Below are 21,304 nucleotides of genomic sequence, written 5' to 3'. Positions count from 1 at the left end.
CTTTTAATGCTTGTAAACAAAAGAGGAGAAAATCACAAAAGACACCCTAAGAACTAAGACACCTATACCAGTTTTCCCAAACACAGAACAACAAAATTTCTTATGCAACTCAGCCTAAATATCAAGTAGCCTGAAACAAATCAGCTAGAGCCAATTTTTTACCATGTTAGCAACTGTGCTTGCACATACTCGTAGCACTTGAGAAGGCCATGTAGAGGAACCAGACCAAAAAGCAGCAATGACCCCCTTTTTAATTACAGCAGCTCTTGATTTGTCACAATCATGAAGATTATTTCGTGACCCATTGCTAACAGTGAGAAGAGGTGATTGTTTCCCTCGAGGAGGCTAACAGGCACAGAGCAGCTCCCTCTCACTGCTCTGCTGTAGCGCCTCTTCCAGTCTTCCCTTCCACAGGGGGAGCACCAAGATGGCAGTGTTCAATATGAACTGGTTGAAAGCTTCAGCAGTTTAGCACAGTAAATATTTTTTCTCCCATTTCCCTTAGTGGCAGAAATCAATACAGTTGACTAATAGAAAGTCTCTCCTTCTTCAAATGTTCTAACATAGGAATTTCAGAGAATTAACCTTCAAAATGTTTCTTCTTTGTGCTTTCTTTAACTCTACAAGAAACGAACACAGTTCATGTCACTCTTCTTGTTTCTGTAAGTGATTGACAAGTGCTTCTTTTCTGCCTGCAGGCCAGAAGAAAATGTAATCTGTAGCTATTTTAAGACCATTAGTAAATGTTTGCAATTTAGAAGAGCAACTCCCAAAATAAATGCAGATATGCACATTCAAAAATAAGAGACTTGAAAGACCAAAAGCTCCCACAAAGCTGATCAAAGTTACTCAAAGTGGGCAAGGCTCAAAACATATAGATCTTGACTTTTAATTGCTATTCCTTATAAAAGTTGCAGACCAAATACAAAGTTCTGATTCTCTTAGAAAATGGGTGGGTTTTTTCAAAACAGGCAGAGGGCTCAGCTTTAGTTGCTTGCTTTCTGAAATTTCTGTTACTGTAAAAAATGAGGGTGCTCTACATGATCCTTTTTGTTAAAATTAAAAGAAAACCTTCCCTGATTGGTGGTTGAATTTAATAGGAATTGATAAATTACTTTATATCCCAATGGACATGAAATCTCCAAAGTTTTAGATTCCAACTGAACAAGAAATTATTTCAACAACCCAGACAGCAGGATCAAAGATAACTGTGGGGGTTTTTAATCTTATCAGAATCTGACAAAAATCAGAAAATTCATAGCTTTGTGACTGCAAGTCATGAATGCACAAGCCACAAACTTTCCGTTTAGGGAATCATAATTTATGAATGCTGCTTTCGTTTCACAAAGCTAACTTAAAATTTAGGAATCCTTGGGATGCTGGCAAACAGCTCCCCAGTGCTGACAGCAGCAGCATCTGGAGGGCACAGAGGAACAGATAATATCAAAAGACCTCCTTCAGCTAGACAAGCCCTATTTTCACACTTCCCCAGGCACACCTTGCTCTCAAAGGTACTCTGAGCTCTCAGGCACAGTTAGTTAATATACCACGCTAAGCACAAATCCACGGGCTAAAGCTAAGACTTTTCTCCCTTTTTATGTCTCTCTATTTAGCAACTTCATCAACACTTCCAAGCAGACTTTTAAAGGCCCCTGTAGCTGATGTGCTTGCTTTGCCCCAGAAGGTGGGGTGGAGGACCACTGAGCTGGTGTTTGCTCCAGCACTGCTGTGCTCTGGCCCGAGCTCCAGTTTTAGCAGACTGATAGAAATGAGCTTGCATGGGGGGGGTGGGGGTGTAAAAAAAGTTTCTGAGTAGCACCTGAAAGAGCACACAGAGAAACTGCTCTCTGCCCTGGAGGCATTTGCCCTTCAAGCACCTAGGGGCTGTGAGCGCTATCACAGCTATAAATAGCAGCCGCAGTGAGATGTGCCCTCAGCCTGCCAGGAGATTGCACTCGTCTGTCCTGGCTGGGACCGGGTTGCCATGCTCCGGGCTTTTCTCACCTCCTGGCTGCACACCACACCACTGGTGGGCGTGGTGACACATGGCAACGCTGACAAAAAAGGGTGAACTTCACACCTTCAACCAGTGCTCTGCCTCTTGCCCTCCCCCTTCTCTCTGCCCCTCTCTATTGCAGGGTCTTGGTGCCCCCCACACACGCTGTGTGCCCCCACAAATGGAACTCTACCTGTGGGAGCCTCCCCCAGCATAGCCCACAGCATGGCCTGGCTGGGTTCCTCCTGGAGTGAGCCTTGCACAGGGAATGATCTAATTTAGGAATGTGGCACAGAGTTCAGATACCCATCCAGAGTTTAAGAAGCAAATGAACTTTTTATTCTGCCAAATTTGGCTAGATCTTGCAGTACTTACTCAGGAAATTCACCTCCAGCATTTGGGTTTAAGGGGAGTTTTGGCTTAGGAGGCAACAAAAACCAAACACCTTAGCCCAAAGATGTAAAAATTAATTTTTCTTTGAAATTCTCATGAGATTTCTGGTTGGTTTGGTCCAAACTACAAGAACAATTTCAATGTGCATGTACCCTTTTTTTTTTTTTCCAGTCACAACCTAGTGCATCAAATGCTAAGTGTCAATGAAAAATAACTGAGAAAAACTAAGAGACAGAGAAAAGAGAAAAATATCTCAAGCGCTGGGCAAACATGACAAAACCTCATTTTATTCCTGGATTTTTGAAGAACAAAAGCATCTCTCTCATTCTTCTGTAAGAAATGTGTGTTTCAAATGCGTATGTTATGTCAACAAGAAAAGCATGTTCAATGCCACATGCACAAAAAGTTCTCTCTTTTGACTATGCTAAGAGCCTGTTTAGTTTGAAATACCTACAGGCAGCAAGTGTTGCCAGTGATGTACATCTACCTGTGCACAATAGAGAGGGTGTTGCTGCAGCGCAACAAAGTGTTCTTTGTTACCTGGGGAGGCTCTGTAGGAGAAAGCTGTCCACTTTCTCTCCAGCAGTACAAGTTCAACACAACTGTGCATGGTAGGAGTGTAAATGCCTACTTCCCGCCACAGCCAATAGATACCATTTTATTTCTGGCTCATCTAGCTCTTCAATCTGTTGTGTCCCTGAGGATAATTAGTCCTGAACTCAGGGAAACTATTTGTCTTACACTGGGGATAGTCTATCAAAAACTTCTTCACACAAAAACTCATTTAAAAGGATAAAAAAACCCTCCCTGAGGAACTGAATATATTTTCAGTCTTTTAGTCATTTCCAGCAGGTGACATATCTGAAATCACAGAGCCTCCCCTTGGTAACTAGGTGAGAGCAAATTAGCATCATTTTGAACTGGGGAAGCTGCACCACAGCAGCCTCCAAGGAGAAAGTTCTGTTTGTTGTAAACAAATCTGATTTGCTCGGTTTTGCCGCCCCAAAAATATTACATTGCAGTAATATATAGAGAAAGGTGTTTTACAGGGCAAGCCCTCATCATCACTGGAAACAGGCACGGTTTTTATCTCCCCAGGAGAGGAAAAATAAACATGACAGTTTGCAGCTACCACAGGTAGTGGCTGCAAAGTAAACTCTCTCACCAGAAGTTCCCCCCAGGGCTCCCTTAAATATTCCATAACTAGCTACATCCAAATGCATCTCCCAAAGGATCAAAGTACAATTTTCTTTCACTTGATACAAGTCACTGAGTGGTTGCTAACAGTTTGCAGTTATAGTCCTTTTGCTTCCAGTACTTGTAGAAAGAATATTTTCCTGATGCAGTTTTTCCTGATGCAGTTATTGTCTGTGCCAGCAGAGTTTTATTTTGGCCAGAGATGTCCCCAGTCTTTTTCCAGGAGGACAAACATCTTGTTCAGACCCCATTTGAGGAGGGAGCTCAGTTCTTATAGCAGGTTGGTAAGTCTCTGCCCATGCAGCTACAGGTGTGCTGGTCCAGCAAAAGGGACTAAGGCTATAAAGAGGATGAACCCATCTAGAGGTAAATTCTAGGTGTAAACTACAGACATGTCCTGATTTCCATACTTGGAGAAATAAAACACCTTTAACACATTTTGAAATTAAAGGAGTTAAAGGACTGGCACTGCTACATCTGCCTGGGTCTTCTCCTGCATGCAGACACAGCCCCTTGTGCACTAAATTCTTCTAAATGAGAAATTAGAGCAAAGCCCTTCACAGATATTGGTGGAAGTCTGTGTCCTCCAGAATGTGCAGAAGAAGCATTTGCTCCTTACAAATAGTGCAAGGTAAATCTGAAAGCCTTTCATGGTTTTCAGCACTTACTAAGGAAAAACTCCTAATTAAGGACTGAATAATGACATGGAGCCAAGATATGTTCCTTCCAATCCATCAGGCTAACTGGCCATGATATTCTGTCTGGATAATAAATGTCACCTAGGGCTCATTAATGTGTCCTTTATTAAAACCTATGTAGAGAGGGCAGAAATAAAAATTATGCAAAACAGTGCATAAAGCTGACACCACCCTGGGCCTCATGGTGCAGGTAGGTGACATGTTGGCACCATGGGAGTTTGCCCTTGCTTTTCTGTGGACCCAGGGATTTCCACTCCTAAACAGCAAATCAAGTGCAAGACCCCATTTCAGCCTAGAGCAGTGACCAACTGGAGAACACAGTTGTTTTAGTAGTCATGTCAACCTACTATAGACAGATATGCACACAAAATACATCTAGTTTTTCTATAGTAAAATCCCATTAATCTCCATGGAAATTATTCCAAAATATGAATTCTTCATTGGCAAAGCTCTTGCTCTCCCTGTGATCTCAGGAGTTAATCCCTACTCCTCCCTGTCATCTATTTGATAATTCATGGATTAAGGAGCTCATTAAAAATGCAGATTGGAAAAAGAAAAAAAAAGGAAACAAACAAAATACAGAGAAATTAGAAAAGGGCTGATAACATTCTTTACATGACATTTCTTCACCTTAGGGTGAGAAATTTATCCCTCTGTGTATGCACAGCAAGGAGCAGATGCTTCTTTTGAAAGGGACTGCCACCTTACCACCATGAGCAAAACCTGAGACCTAGTTTGTTTTTGTCTTTTTTCCCCACCTTTCTAATGAAATTGGCATCCATCCTCATTAAGGGTTGGATAGGGAGATGGGGCCAGGATATCCTCTTTGCAACATGTTGCTTATGATCAGCCTTTCAGAAGTCTCAACAAACACAGAACCACTTTGGCTGAGGGGAAAGAAAAACTTCAGGTGCAACTGTGGGGAGGAGCAGAAAAATATTCTAAATGGCTTTGGCACTGGAGAGACCCTTACACAAAACCCGTATCTTAGGTACTTGGACGCCTCAGAAGATGTGAGTTTACAGTGCCTCTCTCTCTCAATTTCACTGCTTTTCCTGCATTGTAAAAGGCCTTCCCCTCTCAAACCCACAATGACAGGGCTTCATTAACTGAGGTCTGGTGAAGGGCTTTAATGAAGATAAATGTGTTAAGTTGGCAATTATTATACTTACAAGCATGTTAAGCTATTAACAACAAAGACAGGAGCTAGGAAGATCTGGCACAAGCATGTTGAACTTATCATGCTCTCCAGACCGAAGTGCAGTAGACACACTCAACAAGGCAAGTCTCCGTAGCAGCAAGATGAGGCTTGCATTAAATGTCGTATTTATCTAGACTTCACCATGAACTTATCGTCGTGAGGGAGAAACAGGCCCATAAGAAAACATCAAAGGCTTGAACGATATATTATACTCCTTAACAATATTGAAATCGCCATTGCTTAAATTTTTCAACATTTTATTTAATTCTCTTTAACCTCCTGGGAACCTGAGATCAGGAAAACAAAAGGATGAAGCATCTGCTTTCTGCAGCCTTCTGCAGCATGCACATGAATACAAGGACAAATATTGTCAGATGCACTTGACAGCTGTAAAAGCACCAGATTCTTTCCAGTCAACTCCTAGATAAGGAAAAAAAAAGACGGCTGCCCCTGGGTCATAGGCAAGGAAGAAGTGATGTTTTCAGAAATTCCCCTTGGCTGAATTTCAGCAAATATCTTCTTCATGTGTGAGGTGAGATTTTCCAACAGAAATTGAGAGCAAAGCAAATGGACAGAACCTCTTAAAACAGAATGTGTGGGCACAAGCATTAGATGTGAAACTGGGCAGATGAGGAAGATGGCTAGATAAGGTCTGGGACTGGCTTTTGCAGAAATGAGATGTGTGTTTGGAGGTTGTCAAAGGTATGAAACATGGCCTCAGGGGTTAGGAGAGAGTAAAGAGTTGTAAATTTGGCATATTTTTGTTTAAAATACTCCAGAGTGCTCATTTGAGGCCCTGCCTGATCTAAGGCGATCCATTTCCTGCAGACAGGTTGTATATAGTTACATTAAAAAATTACATAGCACACTACATATCTGAGAATGTCCTTTTAAATAGTCACCCCTCTACTAAAATCTTTATACTGACCTATCCTGACCCATGTACATGCATTTTACGAAACATCTGTCACTTGCTTTAGATCACAGCAATTTTTAAATTTCTCACCACAATTCCTCCATGCTCACGTCATTACCAGCAAGAGACTTTGCAAATATGAACAAGGTAAAAGCTCTGCTGATTGCACACAGAGATAAAGAACTTGTAATATATTTAATAATTGTTTTAAAAGCAAAGAAATGCATACAGTATCTTTGAGTGCATGTGCCTAAAGCAAAGTACATTCAAGGAATAGCTGTTGAATAAGAAAATTATGCTTTTCACTTTTTTCCTAACTTAATTAAGACTTACATTTTTCCTTCAGTTTCCACATATGTAAAAAGATTATATTTTTAATTACTATATGTGACCTTTTTACATTTCAGCCTGAGTATGAAATATCTGGATCAATGGAAAGTAATTTTAAAAAAACTGAATAAATAAATGCTCATCTGAAGAAGAAAGAACATGAAATTCACCGTCAAACTTCAGCAGTTCTTGAAACTATCATCTCACGTGGATGGTCCACAGCACTCAGGAAGCCTGAGGAGAGGGACCTGCACTTGCATGAAGAGCAGAAATCTGCCCTCTAATTGGCAGCATGGAGGGTCATACACATACATTTTCCTGAAGGTGTTTTTTTCTCTTCCGTAGTACCCCTTCCCATAAATTAAGTTAGAGCTTTTCATGGTTCTGGGGAGTCAAAGCCAGAGCATGTAGAAATTCAAAGATCTGTACACCAGAAAACCTTCTCCACTACAGGAATTTCCACCAGTTTTTCCTCTGAGTTTTCCTTCTCCCTGCCTAATCTGTACTTACTGGAAAATAAATAAATAGATAAATAAGCAAACAAGCAAGACTGTTCAGTCACTTGGTAAGGTTTGGTGCGGATTCTGAGAGCAGATGCTGAGATAAGGCTGCATTTAACAAAAGCAAGAGAACAAAAATTTGAAAGTCTCCAAGTATCTTGGTTCAACCAGACACACAAATGCCAAGTAGGTTATCAGAAGTGTACCTCACCCTGCAGTCACAGCACGCCCTTTCTCCTCCTTTCATTCTGCACTGAAGGGTAACCTCCTGGTCAGAATTACTGTACTTCCGGTACTGAAAGTTTAAGATATAAGTGACAAGCATGTCTTAGACAACTATTGTGAAAGTATATTCTTCTACTGAAGAGCAGCACATTTTAATTATAAATAATATTAAAACACAGCTGGGTGAATGCTACCGACCATGAGCAGAAAATACAAAACTGATGAGTGACAACACAAACAATGTGTAAGGATCTAGGGTAAATTGCAGTCAAAAATTGTTCCGCTTTAAAAAATTAGTCCTTAAAATAATCATTTAGCATCCCTTGTTAAGGGGTAGAAATGAGCCAAGACACAGACTTCTTGTTTATCACAGCATGAGAAGGGTCTTTGTTTGTTCCTCTTTACAGCTCAGCCATCCTGACTGCAGCTATTCACTGACTCTGGCTGCAGCAAGCTCCTACTGTAGGCTTCCATTGCAGCCTCTGAGTGCTGCTTATTTCCCCCTGAACTGTGACTGCAGGTATTGGCTTGCAGACTCTGAATGCAGGCTTTTACCCAGCTAGACTGTGACTGCAAGCTCCAAAACCAAGTTCTAACTGCAGACCCAGACTGACCTCACAGCAGTGATTCTCTCTCCCCAGGATTCTGCTCCTTTATGATCCTCACGTTCATGATCCTCAAGATTCCTCCTCCTTCACAATCCTCCGTGATCCCTTGGAAGCTAACCCCCTCCCTTTCATCACACTTATCTTTATTGGATATTGCTGTGACTCATCAGGGGCAAGGCTGTATTGGGTAATTAACACAGCTGTCACTTACCAGGGACAAGGTCACCTGTATGGCCTTCTCCTACAATCTCTAACAAGAATAATGCAGTTTTCATGGCATAATGGAGCAAACAGTGCGGAAGGACATGAACACATTGAGCCAGGCAATCTTCATTTTTTAGGCATTGCAGAATTTCTCAGAATTGACTCATTAGACAAATTAACTCTTTGTAATCAATATTTCACTGTGAATTTATGACTTTTTTGCATATTTAAAATTTAGTTAGAATTTCATTTGAGAAAAGAAAATTGTGCTTTTGCCTGCCACGCCAGGTTGTTAGTCTTATCTAGGTCTTTATTTGTAACTTTGTAATCTGTAAATGATAAAGGCTGAGTCATGTAATCCATATGGAAGCATAAACATTTCTTAAAACAGGAAGGAAGGAAGGAAGGAAGGAAGGAAGGAAGGAAGGAAGGAAGGAAGGAAGGAAGGAAGGAAGGAAGGAAGGAAGGAAGGAAGGAAGGAAGGAAGGAAGGAAGGAAGGAAGGAAGGAAGGAAGGAAGGAAGGAAGGAAGGAAGGAAAAAAGAAAGGAAGAAAGGAAGAAAGAAGTGCTATTTCCCAGATTTTGCTAGAGAAATCTCATTAAATAGAAGTTAAAAATATGTAATCCTAGATCAGAAACTATTTAATTAGAGACAAACCTGTCTACAGTTTCCTGTTGGATTGTGAAGGACTGTTGAAGACATACAGTTTACGTGTCATCTGTATACACATATGTATGTATTAAGAGTAACATGCGTGTTTATATCAGACACTATTGAGGAATCCTTTAATAAGTATTCAAATTAAAGAATGCTGATCCATGTTATGTTAGCTTAGAAAGCAGAAGTACCACAGAGACCTCTCAGGCTATACTGCCTACCCATGACTGATGCCACCCAAGGTATCCAGTGCCTGCAACGCTTGAATATTGAGACCAAATAAGATGTAATGGCTCTAATGTGTGTCCACAAAGTGACAGAATGGGGAATCTTTAACCATTATTATGAGTGTGGAAATCCCTTCCCCTGTGGCTGTCTCCCTCTCCCACTTCCTCCTGGTCCTCACACTCCTGTGGCCCTGACTCAGTGCTGCTTGCCCATTTGATTTTGTGAGGCCATGAGGCAATGCAACACACATCATCATCATCATTCTGCTAGACTAACAGCAGAACACAAGTAAACTGATTTTAGCCTTAGTGATCCCAAGGTTGCACTGGCTGCCACCCACACAAAAGTGTGGAAAAAGATATTTAACACAATACTCCCATTAAGACCAATGCTTGTAAAACAGTGCTGTTACACATACAAGAATGGGTCTTCAAAGGCTGTAGTAACCTACAGCTGCACGTAGATGTGAGCAAACTTTGTGTCAGGGCAACTAGACATGTGAGGCCACAGTGCTCATTGATACCATTCACCATAAATAATTTTAAAAGTTAAAAATAAAATCCCTAGGTTGCCATCAGAAATTATCAAACTACTCACAGTACACAAATACCTTGACTATCTGTAACAAGATCTGCTGGGCTGTCATGGGTTTAACATATAAAACTCACTTCCCAGAAAAACTGAACCCCCTAGGAAATAACGTTCCCTAAAATATCATTAAGCTTCAAATAACCTGCTTGTGGAGAAAGGCTTCTACTACCTTCTACACCAAGGACAGAAAGGAACATGACTGACTGAACAATCTTATTCTTGACTCTGAAGAAAAGGTCCATGTCTGGTAATACAATATACCTCTTCTTGCTATACCTACAAACAAGCTGCAATTCTGCTGAATTAAAAGGGTTTTGACAATTAACCCATGGTCCATACAGGCAGAAATGTGTAGGTAATTGAGGTGTATTGGCAGAGGGAGGTATAAATGGAGTGGAATGTTTGAAATGATATGTCAATATTCCCAATTAGACTGAATATGAAAATCTAATGTGATGGGTTTAGAGAAGCTGAGATTTTTTTATTTTTAGTGAATAAATCTTGTTATTGGGATTCAGGTGATTGATTCTAATCCTAGCTCTGACACTGCTTCAAAATGTGAGTTTGGGCAAGTCAACTAATTTTATTTTGCATCAGAAATGACAAGCACTTCTCCTTTCAGCAGAACACTTAATGATGTCCCTAAGGAAACGTACCAATGTTTTTATTTATTTGATTTAATTCTGTGATGTAGACTGTGATACAATGGAAGACCAAAGGGATTTGCCAAAATTGCCTTTATGGATCAGAGGTAGCTCTATGGGAAGAGGACAAGCAGTTTCAGAAAAGGTCTGTTCTAGGTGGCCTCACAAAGGTATTAATCACACTAATGACTCAGCAAAGGTAACTCTGATTAAAGCTATTGGCAGCCAAACAAAACATGAGTAAGGCCAGTTTCTGAGCACTTTACCATATAGCATTGTTAATGGCTTCAATTTTATATTAAAAGTTGCTACTCAGTGGGAAGTGATACACTGGAGGCAATGTCAGAGAGTTTTTAGTGGCTGGCAACCTAACAGCAATGTTATGTTACATGCAAATCATTTGATGCAGTTTTAACCATCTTTTCTAATGGCTGAGATAGCTCTCCGGCCATCAAGCTAATAAAAATAACATGGTGTAATTTGACAAGCCTGAGCAATTGACAGGCTTGCAGAATACAACTGTTGATGAGATGGTTTTAATTCAGGATAATCCAGCTGCTATCTCCGCCAGTTCTGTCTCAATATCTGCACAAAATCATGAAACTGGTAATGTGTATGCTCCAGGCAGCCCTATCTAAACGCAAATACCTCCTCTATCCTCCCTCCCTGTTACCCATGCACCAGATCTATGATTTTTCCTGGCAATAATCAAAATAAACAAACCAAACAGATAATAAATCATAAAGAGCAGTGCATAGACAGACCTCATTAATGTTCCTTCCATGAGTGACAAGTTTTTCTGCTTAACTGAATAAAATTTGTCAGGTGCCTTTCAAAAAGACACTTCAATATCTTGGCCAGATCTTCCTCATGTCTGCCCTGCCCTCTTTGAAGAAGGAGTGGGAGGATGAGGAGAGACGGCTGTAGGGAGTAACAAGAAGAAAATGCCAAGACAGTAATAGCACATGAATTTTCCAGGATTTCCTTTAATCCTTGGCATTAGGTTGCAGGCTCTGTGCTTGTGTAGGAATAAGATCGTGTCAGTTGGATGTCCTGGCAATGGACAGTAATAACAGGTCCCCACTTAATTCCTTCAGATTTGTCAGAAACTCCAGATATCATTCTACTGGGAGGCTCTGCTGACATCTGGGAGCCGCAGGAGCACAGAGAAGTAGTACCAAAGTGACTCATCAACTGCCCAGGGAGATCTGCATCCTACAGTGGTAGCAAAGAGTGCCAAGTACAGCGTGTGCTCCACAGTGTGAGGCAAGCACAGAGCACTTGCTGATGAAAGCTCGTCAGACAGAGGTGAAAACCACTGACGGCCAAAACCAGCTTACCTCATTTAAGGGAGAGGTGAGTAAATCTTTATAGTGCCTTGTTTTTATAAGCTGCAAAATGTGCAGACATCAGTGGGCTGGGCAGACTTGACCAGCACAGGAAAGAAGGAATGATAGGTTTATGATAGTGCCAACAAACACCATCACTAAGATAATAAAAATGCTGTTTCAACACATTTTTTAAGGCCACTGTGCATGAAGCAAAAAATTTACAAACATATTGAGTTATCGTGAAGGGTGCAGTATGTTGGTACTCATCAGTGAACCCCAGCTCTAATGGCATATTGCACCCATGTCCAGAACATGCAAGAACTGTGATTATAGTGCACTCCAGACAGGCTGGACCAGAAAAAATGCCAGGGCACATTGGAGGATTATCCCTAAAAGGTGGTAACACCAGTCCAAAGACATCAAGTACAGTGCTCTCAACTACCTTCCTGTGCAGAGGTGGAACAAAGTTGGCTGAAATGTGTGCTAAAACTTCACAATTGAAGACATGGCCAAAGAGACACAAGTCCCAGGTACGGGTAGTTGTAAGAAAAACAAGTTACTGGACATTATTTGAAATCATGTCTCATGGGAGAGAAGCAATACATTTTATCCCGCAGCACTGACCAGGTGCAAGCAATATAAGGTACAGGGAGATGTCAAGCCCTCCAGTACTTTTCAAACACTTTTAATAATAAAGTGATTGTGTCCAGACAGGTCCCTGCAACACCTGTCTTCTGCATTGTGTCACCCCAGGGGTCACCTCGAAGCCCAGAGGTCTCTCAGTCGAGGTGTGAGACAGCTGTGTACCCCGGTGTGAGGCTTTGATCCACACGAAGGCATCAGTGTGGGGGGTGAGTGCAAAATGCTGCCCTGAGGTGGGAGAATGGGAGGGGCTGGCTGGGAGGGCAGCAGTAATGTACAAAGGGACGGGCAAACAGGAGAAGAGCCCTCGGGCACGGCTCAGGCACAGGATGGGACTCTGCAGTGGCTGTGTTAGCAGGATGGGAGAAATGGTCCGTCTCCTCCCTGCAGCACCGCCCCAGGCTTGATGTCCTCCCCAAAGAAACAGCTGGGTCCACTTTCATGCCTCAATAAAGACACCTGCCAAAACAAGGGAACTGAAATGTGATAAGGTGAGCAATCAGAGGTCTAGAAACGATGGCCCGTGAGAAGGAAGAGGAGGATGGGGGTTGTTTAGCACGGAGAGCAGGTGATCTAGAAGGACACCATAATGTTTTTCTAGAGGCTGCTGCTAAGAAGCAGTAAATAAAACATTTTCATCTCTGTGGAGGTTGGGATAAGAAATAATAAGCTTAGGCTGCCAAAAGAGAGACTTAGTTTAGACATTAGGAAAACTTTCTGGTGATAAGGATAGTAAAGCACTAGGATAGGTGCAAGGCTGCAATCTCTGTGTCCCAGAAGAAAATTTAAGTCTAGCTTGGACGAACGATGACACAGAAATCCTATCTCAGAAAGGGGGGATGAGCCAAATTATATTGGCAGGCCCTTTCCAGACCTACTTTTCCCTGATTCTCTTTCCTAAACACAGAATCGAGCTGTGACTCTCTGGAGTAGCCTAAGTACAGCGTGGTTTAGATGTTTCCTGGATAGTTTTCTGAAAACAAAACAACTACAACATTGCAAATATTCTAATGCTGCAAGCTCTTATGGCTTTGTCTTCAGTTTTACTGTACTTGACCCATTTCTTAAAACTCTGGCTCCTGGAGTCAAGCAGATTCATGAAAGCTAAGTTTAAATAAGCAAAAAGCTGTCTAAATTTATGTTGCAGTAAAAAACAAACAAACAAATAAAAAGCATGACAGAGAAGTACTTCCAGCAGCTATAAATCTACAAGAGAAGTGAAACACATTATTTAGCTTTAAAAATCAAAAATCAGTTGATTAAAAAAACAAAATATGATTGGGATTGACTCCATCATTAGTACTCATTAATACTTAATGTTTTTAATGACCATCCTCGAAGTCAAGTCTAGGCACAAAGTTAGCACAAAAGGAATTTCTGTTGCTTAAGTTAAGATTTGGAAACCAAATGGCCTTTCCAGAGAGTGACATAGACCTAGGGATACAGGAACCCCCTTTTCAGTCCAAAACTGGGAAGTACCCAAGAAATCTGCAGGCTACTAAGCCAAACAAAAAAAAAAAAACCACAAAAAACAAAACACCCAAAAAAAAAAAAAAAAAAAAAAAAAAAAAAACAACCAAAAAAAAAACACGGAAAAAAAAAAAAAACACTAAGAAAGTGGAACAGCTTGCCACAGTACAACTATAACTGCATATTCTTTGTGTGTGTGTGTGTGTGATAATGCTGTGAGCATGCCTATGCATGTCAGACTCCAGTATGGGAAATCTCTGAGCCACAAATTCTTGGTGACTGCAAAAAATTTTGGGGAGAAAATATTACCCTGAGTTTCCCTTTCTTTCATGGCAGTCCCCAGGCAGCTCTTATGAGTGACTGTAGAAGACAAAATACCAGATTATACTTTTAATCTCACCACAGAAAGATGGTCTCAAGTTCTTTCACTTTTTTGTTGTGGTCCTGATGAGCTGCAGCACACAGGCAAAGCTGCATGAGGAAGTTTTATATCCATTCTCTGGATAGCACACTGCCTTTTCCAACGCTGTCAATCGCACCCTGGCAATAAATTCTCAGAATAAAAACTTTTAACATAAATAAAATGCACACATAAAACTGGTAGTGGAGCATTAGCTGAGTGCAGGAATGTAATGATACTTATCATAAAAATTGGTGCAGTGTGAGTTTTCATCTGACCTGCAATCTTTTTCATTATCATAAATCAAAAAGCATTATTTGGTTTAAATCACTTGCTGCTTAAAGATGAATCACCTTCAATTTCCTGAGCTTTGCTTACGGCAAAAAGGGGAAAAAAACCTTTCAAAACTGTATAACAGTAAAAATTTCTGGTCTCACTTAGCATACCGAAAAAAAAAAAAAAAAAAAACCAAAAAAAAAAAAAAAACCACACCCACCAAAAAACCACCAAACCCAAACAAAATCTGAAAGAGCTCTAAAACTTAATCTAGCAAGCAACATAAAATGAAACAGAACTGCAATTTAGAAAAAAAAAATTTCTCCCTCTACAGAGCTATTAATCTACTGTTTGGTTCAGAGAGTTCAAACACAGCAGTCTGTGAAGAGGGACTCCAGGCTCTAATGGCTTGAAGAAGATAGGCCCTCAAACATTTAATCTAGCTACAGGTGCATATCTAAGCTTCTCTGTAACATCTGTCCCTGTGGCTAAGAAACCAGTGAGCATCCTACACTGGGTTGTGCAGACACCAGCTCTGAGTTTTAAGGGTATCCTGTGTACTGATGACTGACTTGCAAATCATCCAAGCCACCTCAGCAGGTTTGGCCAGCCACTTCTTCTCCTTCTGAGATGCAGAGTTCTCCTCTTCCTTCATCCCACCACCTTGGCATTACATCCCATGCCCAGAAGTGCAGTTAAGTTCCTGCCACTTTTTCCAAAGTCAGGAAAAATAGGGTGATTTAAAAAGTCAGTTGACTAAAGTGATGAGCCCAATGGGCTGGAACAGCAAAACTGATCACAGCTTGGTGTAAGTCATCCCCAGGGGGACAACACAGAAGAAATATGCTGCATGCAGTCATATCTAGGTTTGTTCTGTGAAGAAAACCCTCATAAGAAAAGAAACAAGCAAAAATAAAACAGGCCTCATTTTTTATGTCTCCCATTAGCTAGAACCCTCATGGCAATTCACATCAATTTTGGATGTCTGGATACTAGCCAAGGAGCACTCAGCTTCCATATGCTTGGCAAAAAGAGCAACAGCAAGGATGCAATGCTGTTGCCAGGCAAGGCAGGTAAATCACTACATAATTCTTCACGAAACCAATTTTCTGAAAATTTCACCCTACTTTAGGAAAGTGAAATTGGCCAAGTTTGTAAGTCCCACAAGAAATCCTAAGTCTCAAAACCTGCCTGATGGAGCTGGCTGTGTTTGTCCACTCAGGCATATTTTTTGACCCTTTTTTATGCCCATGAAGTGGAAATGGTTTCCTGCACAGAGAGCAGTTATTTGCTGTCCTTGGGAGGCAATATAAGCTTAACAGGCAGTAGGGTAGAGGTGGAGGAAGAAGGGTGGGGGCTGGACTCAGATGCATCTGTCTTTGAACCTCAGCTGTTGCTATCTGTCTCTTGGGGAAGTCAGTTCACGTCAGCCTCGTGTTCCTCTCTCTGTGTAAAACAGAGACCTTATGCACAATTGTGGGGATAGTGTGCAATTTGTTAAACTTATGAAGTAGTAAAAGAGCAATTCATCTTGCTTATTTTATCTGTCCATAAGTTCCTGTCCGGTCTGACTAGGTTCCCTCCACAGCTCAGGGACAGAGAGAGTTTGGATAAATCACCCCCATTTTCTCCACTGATGGTGGAAGGAGGCCAGACTCCCGGCCACATTTAGACAAAATTAATCCCATTTTCATGTCCGGAGTCATAGTAAAGGCCAGAAAACTTCTGTTGCTGGTACATCCCAGCCTCCTCTATCAGAGAGCTGAAGGATGTGTTCACAGTGAGCAGGCTTCTGAATTTTTCTTTCCAGAAACTAAATTGACCATTTCAGAAGCTCTCTTTTCCTTTACTTAGCACTTGATAATTTATCTGAGACATTAGGATAACATCACTCACTGGCTCTGACCCATCACTGCTACTAGATTGCCAGCTTGCTGCCTTCTGGCAGCGCATCAGCCCCCATGTAGTACACAGGTAGGATTTTTGATACGTGAGCATCCATTGCCTCAAATTTAAATAAGATTATTGTGGTAACATGCCCTGATGCTTTAATGCATATTCCTGACACTGAATAGACAACCAGCACAGGTCTCACCCTTCACAATCTTTAACCAAAAGTTAGGTGTGTCCTTTAGAAGAGGAATGAAGGGTAGGGAAAGAGTCCAAGAGGCTGGATAAACCCAGTCTCTCCTTGAGGTAACAGACCTCTAAAATCCTATTCATCTACAGAAATACTGCAGAACATCCTCAGATTTAATATAAGCTGAACAGACATCAAAGAAGAATGGCTTGTGGTCATTACTGCCTGACATTGAATTCACGTGTGAGTCACAAGGAACTTATACTGCGTTTTGAAGTCTGACCCATGCAGTCACAGGATTGTACTCTTTGCTTTACTCTTGGGTGGTATTTTTTTCCTCAAAGCTGAAAGTTTTCTTCATCATACAGCATGATAGCTGGTACTTCAAAAACCAGCTACTGGTGAGCCCTTTGCCCTCAAAGTCCCTTGACTGAGCTAAAATTTTCTAATGTATTATATTGCTTCCATTAACAGTAATAAAAAAAGCATTTCCATAGCAATTTCCATAATCAAACTTTTCCACTCAAAATCTCCTGTGGTACTATCAGCTGACTTTGCAGGGAGGAAACCAAGGCAAAAGAATTATGCAAAATGCTCAAAATCACAAAGTGAGTCAGACTCCAAGGGGAAAAAAGAAATTAAAAAAAAGGTGGGGGAGGAAGGAAGGGAAAACAAACCCTTTAGTTCTCCTATCTGTGCTTCTGCCCCAAGGCAGTCCCTGTCTTTCACAGCTAGGGACCAATTCAGATACCATTTACACACAGATAATCCCACTGACACTTTCAGAGTTAGCCTTGATTTACGGAACCATCTGTGAGATCAGCATGCGGCACAAGACACTCTTATGACTGGAAAATACTTTACTGACAAGGAGAAAATATATACGTATTCTTCCCTGCTCTCTGTTGCTAATCTTTGATGGCTACCTTTCTTCGAATGCTTTCAGTCAAACCCTGACTGAACCAAGATTTTTTTTGCATTTAAATAGCCTTGTTAATTGGGTTAGGTATGACACATCTTCCTGGTCATGCAGATTCTTTGGCATGCACTATGACCTCCTCAAGACGTCTCCTAGTGCTTCTCTTTTCCATTTGATTGTTTTCTGCTTCTTGGTAATATAGCCATCATCTCGATTTTGCCATTTGCATTATATGTCCCATCTTCTCAGCAACAATAACAACCTTCCTGTGGGGGGAAAAAAAAAAAAACAAACACAAAAAACCAAAAACAAAACAAAAAACAAACAAACAAAAAACCCACAACCAAACAGCTGAAAGCAAAAGCCTGTATCCTCTGCCTACTCATTTGATTACAGGAAAGTCACCAATTATACCTGGAGAATTTTAACAAAGCACTTACATCTCTCAAATCATCAAGCACTGCTCCTCTTTGGAAGGTATGTATGAACATCACTGCCTGGCATCCGTGTTCATGTAAATATAATGCATCAAGACCGAAAGAAACTGTTTACAAACATACAAATAAAAAGAAGTGGTTTATACATAGAATATTTTAAGCACTTCTCCACTTCTATCCTGCCTTTCTTAAGGTATACTTTCAAAGTCGCTGAAAGAAAGACTAACTTATTAACAGGTGTGAAATGAAACATTAAATCTCTCCAGTGACCCTGTGAAAGATTTGGTTACACAGGGCAGCCTACTCCCTGTCACAGTTTAAATAAATTTCCCATATTGCCAGTTGCCAAAACATCTGACCTATTGCCATTTCCTCCCCACTTTGGTGCAGATGCCTGACTGGGATGTCCTTATCTCTGTCCCTTCCTATGTTGCACATTCTCATGTGAATAGAGAAAAATCCCCACTTGCTTTGTTCTAAGCAACAACAAACTATGTCTTTCTTCCCTCTGCTCTTCAGAGAACAAAGGAGGTAAAATATTAACAGCTTCACTGATGCTTTCCCCTCAGCTTCTGAGGTAACTTTGCAATGAAGATAAACCTCTGCATCATGCTCAGGCTGCTACCCAGGGCTCTGCCATGAGGAGACCAGGCTTGCTTTCTCCTCTGAGGACCGTGCAGTGACAGCAGTTGTGTTGGGGCTGCTTGTGCTGACAACAGAGCCAGCACAGGTGTTGTCACAGCGACCAAAACATCTGGGTCTGAGACCCAAAGCATCTGTGTGGTCTCTACGGTTACTGACATCAGTATCTCAGTTAAATTAAAAATACATGGCCATGGGTATTTGTAGGTACAACACGTGTAATTTGTCCTCATGAGCATGTAGCATATGAAGCATTTGAAAAATACTAATTCTCATTTCAGATCTTACAGGGAAAGAATAATGCTCAGAAATAATTAATTTGGATATAATTTTAGGGCAGTTGCTTAGGTTTCTCTGCTGTTGAATTGGTAGTGAAAGCTGTGGTTTTCTAAAAAGCACAAGACATCATACTATGCTAAGGCAGCCATTTTTAGAAGAATATTCAGTTGCATTTTACATTGCACCCCCTCTTATCTTGAATGAGGCTTCTGGGGATTGTAAAACAAAATTTTTCTTTCTGTCTGTTCAGGCAATTTTTTAGTTCTTGGTAGTACCAGGATTTTTCACTAACTATGGAATTACCATCAGCAATATAGCTGGTGTATAAGAAAAGTTTAAACAGCATAGGAGTCCTTAGCTTGCAAAAGGAGATCTGTGATTGAAGAAAATCATGCAGAATGTCAAGAATGATTATCAGAAGTGCTTCTAAAAACTCAGCAGGGAATATTACTCACTAATCTTTGCAATGCAAAAGGTGGGAGTTGTCATAGAAATCATCAGGCTGCAAGATAAAAAAGAGCAGAAGTACATTTTCACACAGGACCAAGTTAAATTGTAGAATTCATTGCCAATGGGTAGTGCAAAGACCAAAAGCACAAACAGATTCAGGTGCTAATTATAAAAATTCATATGAAAGAGACAGAAATTTAGCCTAAATACAAATATAAGGACCTAACCTAAAGTTCAGGAAATTTATAAGCTTATCCTTATTCAGGGATATCCTAGAGGAAGGACGGACACAACCACTGAGCAGACATCCACCTACATCTGCTACCAAGGTACGCATCCTTCTCACTGGACACAGGGGGTGTGACCCAGTTGGGGTCAGAGAAAGATAGCAAAAGAAAAGCAGGGCCCTGGCTGGATCCTGGTTTCAGCTCTGGGTGTATTAATGCTTTTTCAGGTAAGGAACTGGCAATCTGAGCAGATGACTAATTGGCATAAATGCCCAAATCTAAACCTGAATTCTGCTTTGGCTGTTCTAGCTCATCTCCCTGCCAGGAAAACAAGAACTATAAAAACTTTCTTCTCAGACCACACCAAGATCCTGAAGGGTTTCGAATTCTAGCAGCTGGTATCAGCAAGTCACTTGTCTGTGCCACCTTTGGCCTATACCTTTGGAACAGCAGCTATTAATAGTGACTTCATAGGTGCCTCTCTTGGCCATGGGCCCAAAACACACTTCCTCTTTATCAGCTCACAGATATAAGAGGTGGCAGTTTCCATCACTGATGCTCCACTTATCTATGAATGGAGAAAGCCAAATTTTGTCATGGAATTTGAGCACAGAGGGAGGTAGGGCACGCAGAGCAGAAAGGCAAAAAAGATAACATGAAGAAAAGTTCAACAAGTTCTCACCACATATATGACAGGCTGTTGTAGGCAAAAAAAAAAAAAAAAGTATATAAGCTCCCCAGGTAATTAAAAAGCAAATAGGGAACTCCGAGCAAAGTATTATCTCTAATTACTGTCATTAGTTGAATCAAGCTGTGTTTTCATGGGGAGAATACAAGAAAGTAACAGTGCTCCTCTTCCGCTTCTGTCTCATCTCTCTGCTGCCCACCACCCTGCTGTGGTCACCCACATTGCAGAAAGCAGCTGAAATCATCTGCCAGCACTCACAGCTCTGACAACCCTCCTGCATCGCAGCCTGTGGGCACACTACCTGTGGCAAATTCTACACTTGCCTATATATCCCTCTGAACGCACGTAGTCTGTAGGTTGGCATCAGAGTTACTCAAGAAGTCTGCAGCAGACCTTCCTGTCACTGCTTAGGAAGAAGCCAGGAGCAGCAGGGCAGAGCCAATTTTCTCAGGAGCACTAACCCCAAGGTGTCCTTACAGCCCAGACCTGGTGTGACCATGATCTACCTGCCACTGGAGCACACGATGGGAAAACACCTCCAGCCTCATCCCATTCCGTTATATAACAGTTACTCAGCACCTGCAAACTCCCAACACCTGCTGCCCACCCAGCACAGCAAGCCCTGCCCTGGGGCAAGATACAGAAACCCAAAGAGCTTCAAACTCCTTTGTGAATCCCAAGCAGCTTGCTGGTGCACATACTGGGAAGAGCTGGGGTGTACCACTGCCTCCATCCACTACCAACCCGACTGTGCCATGTCTTTTCCATTGCTGTTTAGCTGCTGTTTTGTTTTTTGAGATTATATTCATCATTACGAGCGACCTACATACAATGCAATGTAGGAGCTGAATATAGATCCTGAAGGTTCCTCCATGGAAGTGCACTGGCAGCAAAACCAGGTCCTTTATTTTTTGCCTGACTCCACCAAACACAAGGTGCAGGTGTCCAAGGCCTTACAACTAGTAAAATTTAGTTTGGGAGCATTTTGTGGAAAATGTCTTCTTTATGTTAGACGTTTCACAAAAGGAGGTTAATCTCTTCTGAATAAGGATGGTCCCATCAGTTAGAACAGGA

At 41.3% G+C, this 21,304-nt stretch overlaps 1 long non-coding RNA gene across 1 annotated transcript; it reads right to left on the bottom strand.

Moving 5' to 3' along the window:
• Positions 1 to 12,503: 12,503 nt before the first annotated feature.
• On the bottom strand, positions 12,504 to 18,027 carry LOC120751094 (uncharacterized). The gene is made up of 3 exons (XR_005700263.2): positions 17,948 to 18,027; positions 14,233 to 14,372; positions 12,504 to 12,821 (listed from the first exon to the last, which is right to left on the bottom strand). It is a non-coding gene; the product is annotated as an uncharacterized LOC120751094 (long non-coding RNA).
• Between the last annotated feature and the right edge of the window lie 3,277 nt (positions 18,028 to 21,304).

Source organism: Hirundo rustica, chromosome 3 (assembly GCF_015227805.2).
Source record: "Hirundo rustica isolate bHirRus1 chromosome 3, bHirRus1.pri.v3, whole genome shotgun sequence".
In the NCBI taxonomy this organism is placed as follows: Eukaryota; Metazoa; Chordata; class Aves; order Passeriformes; family Hirundinidae; genus Hirundo; species Hirundo rustica.
The sequence above is the reverse complement of the archived record's forward strand: the minus strand, read 5'-3'. Positions and strand labels throughout refer to the sequence as shown.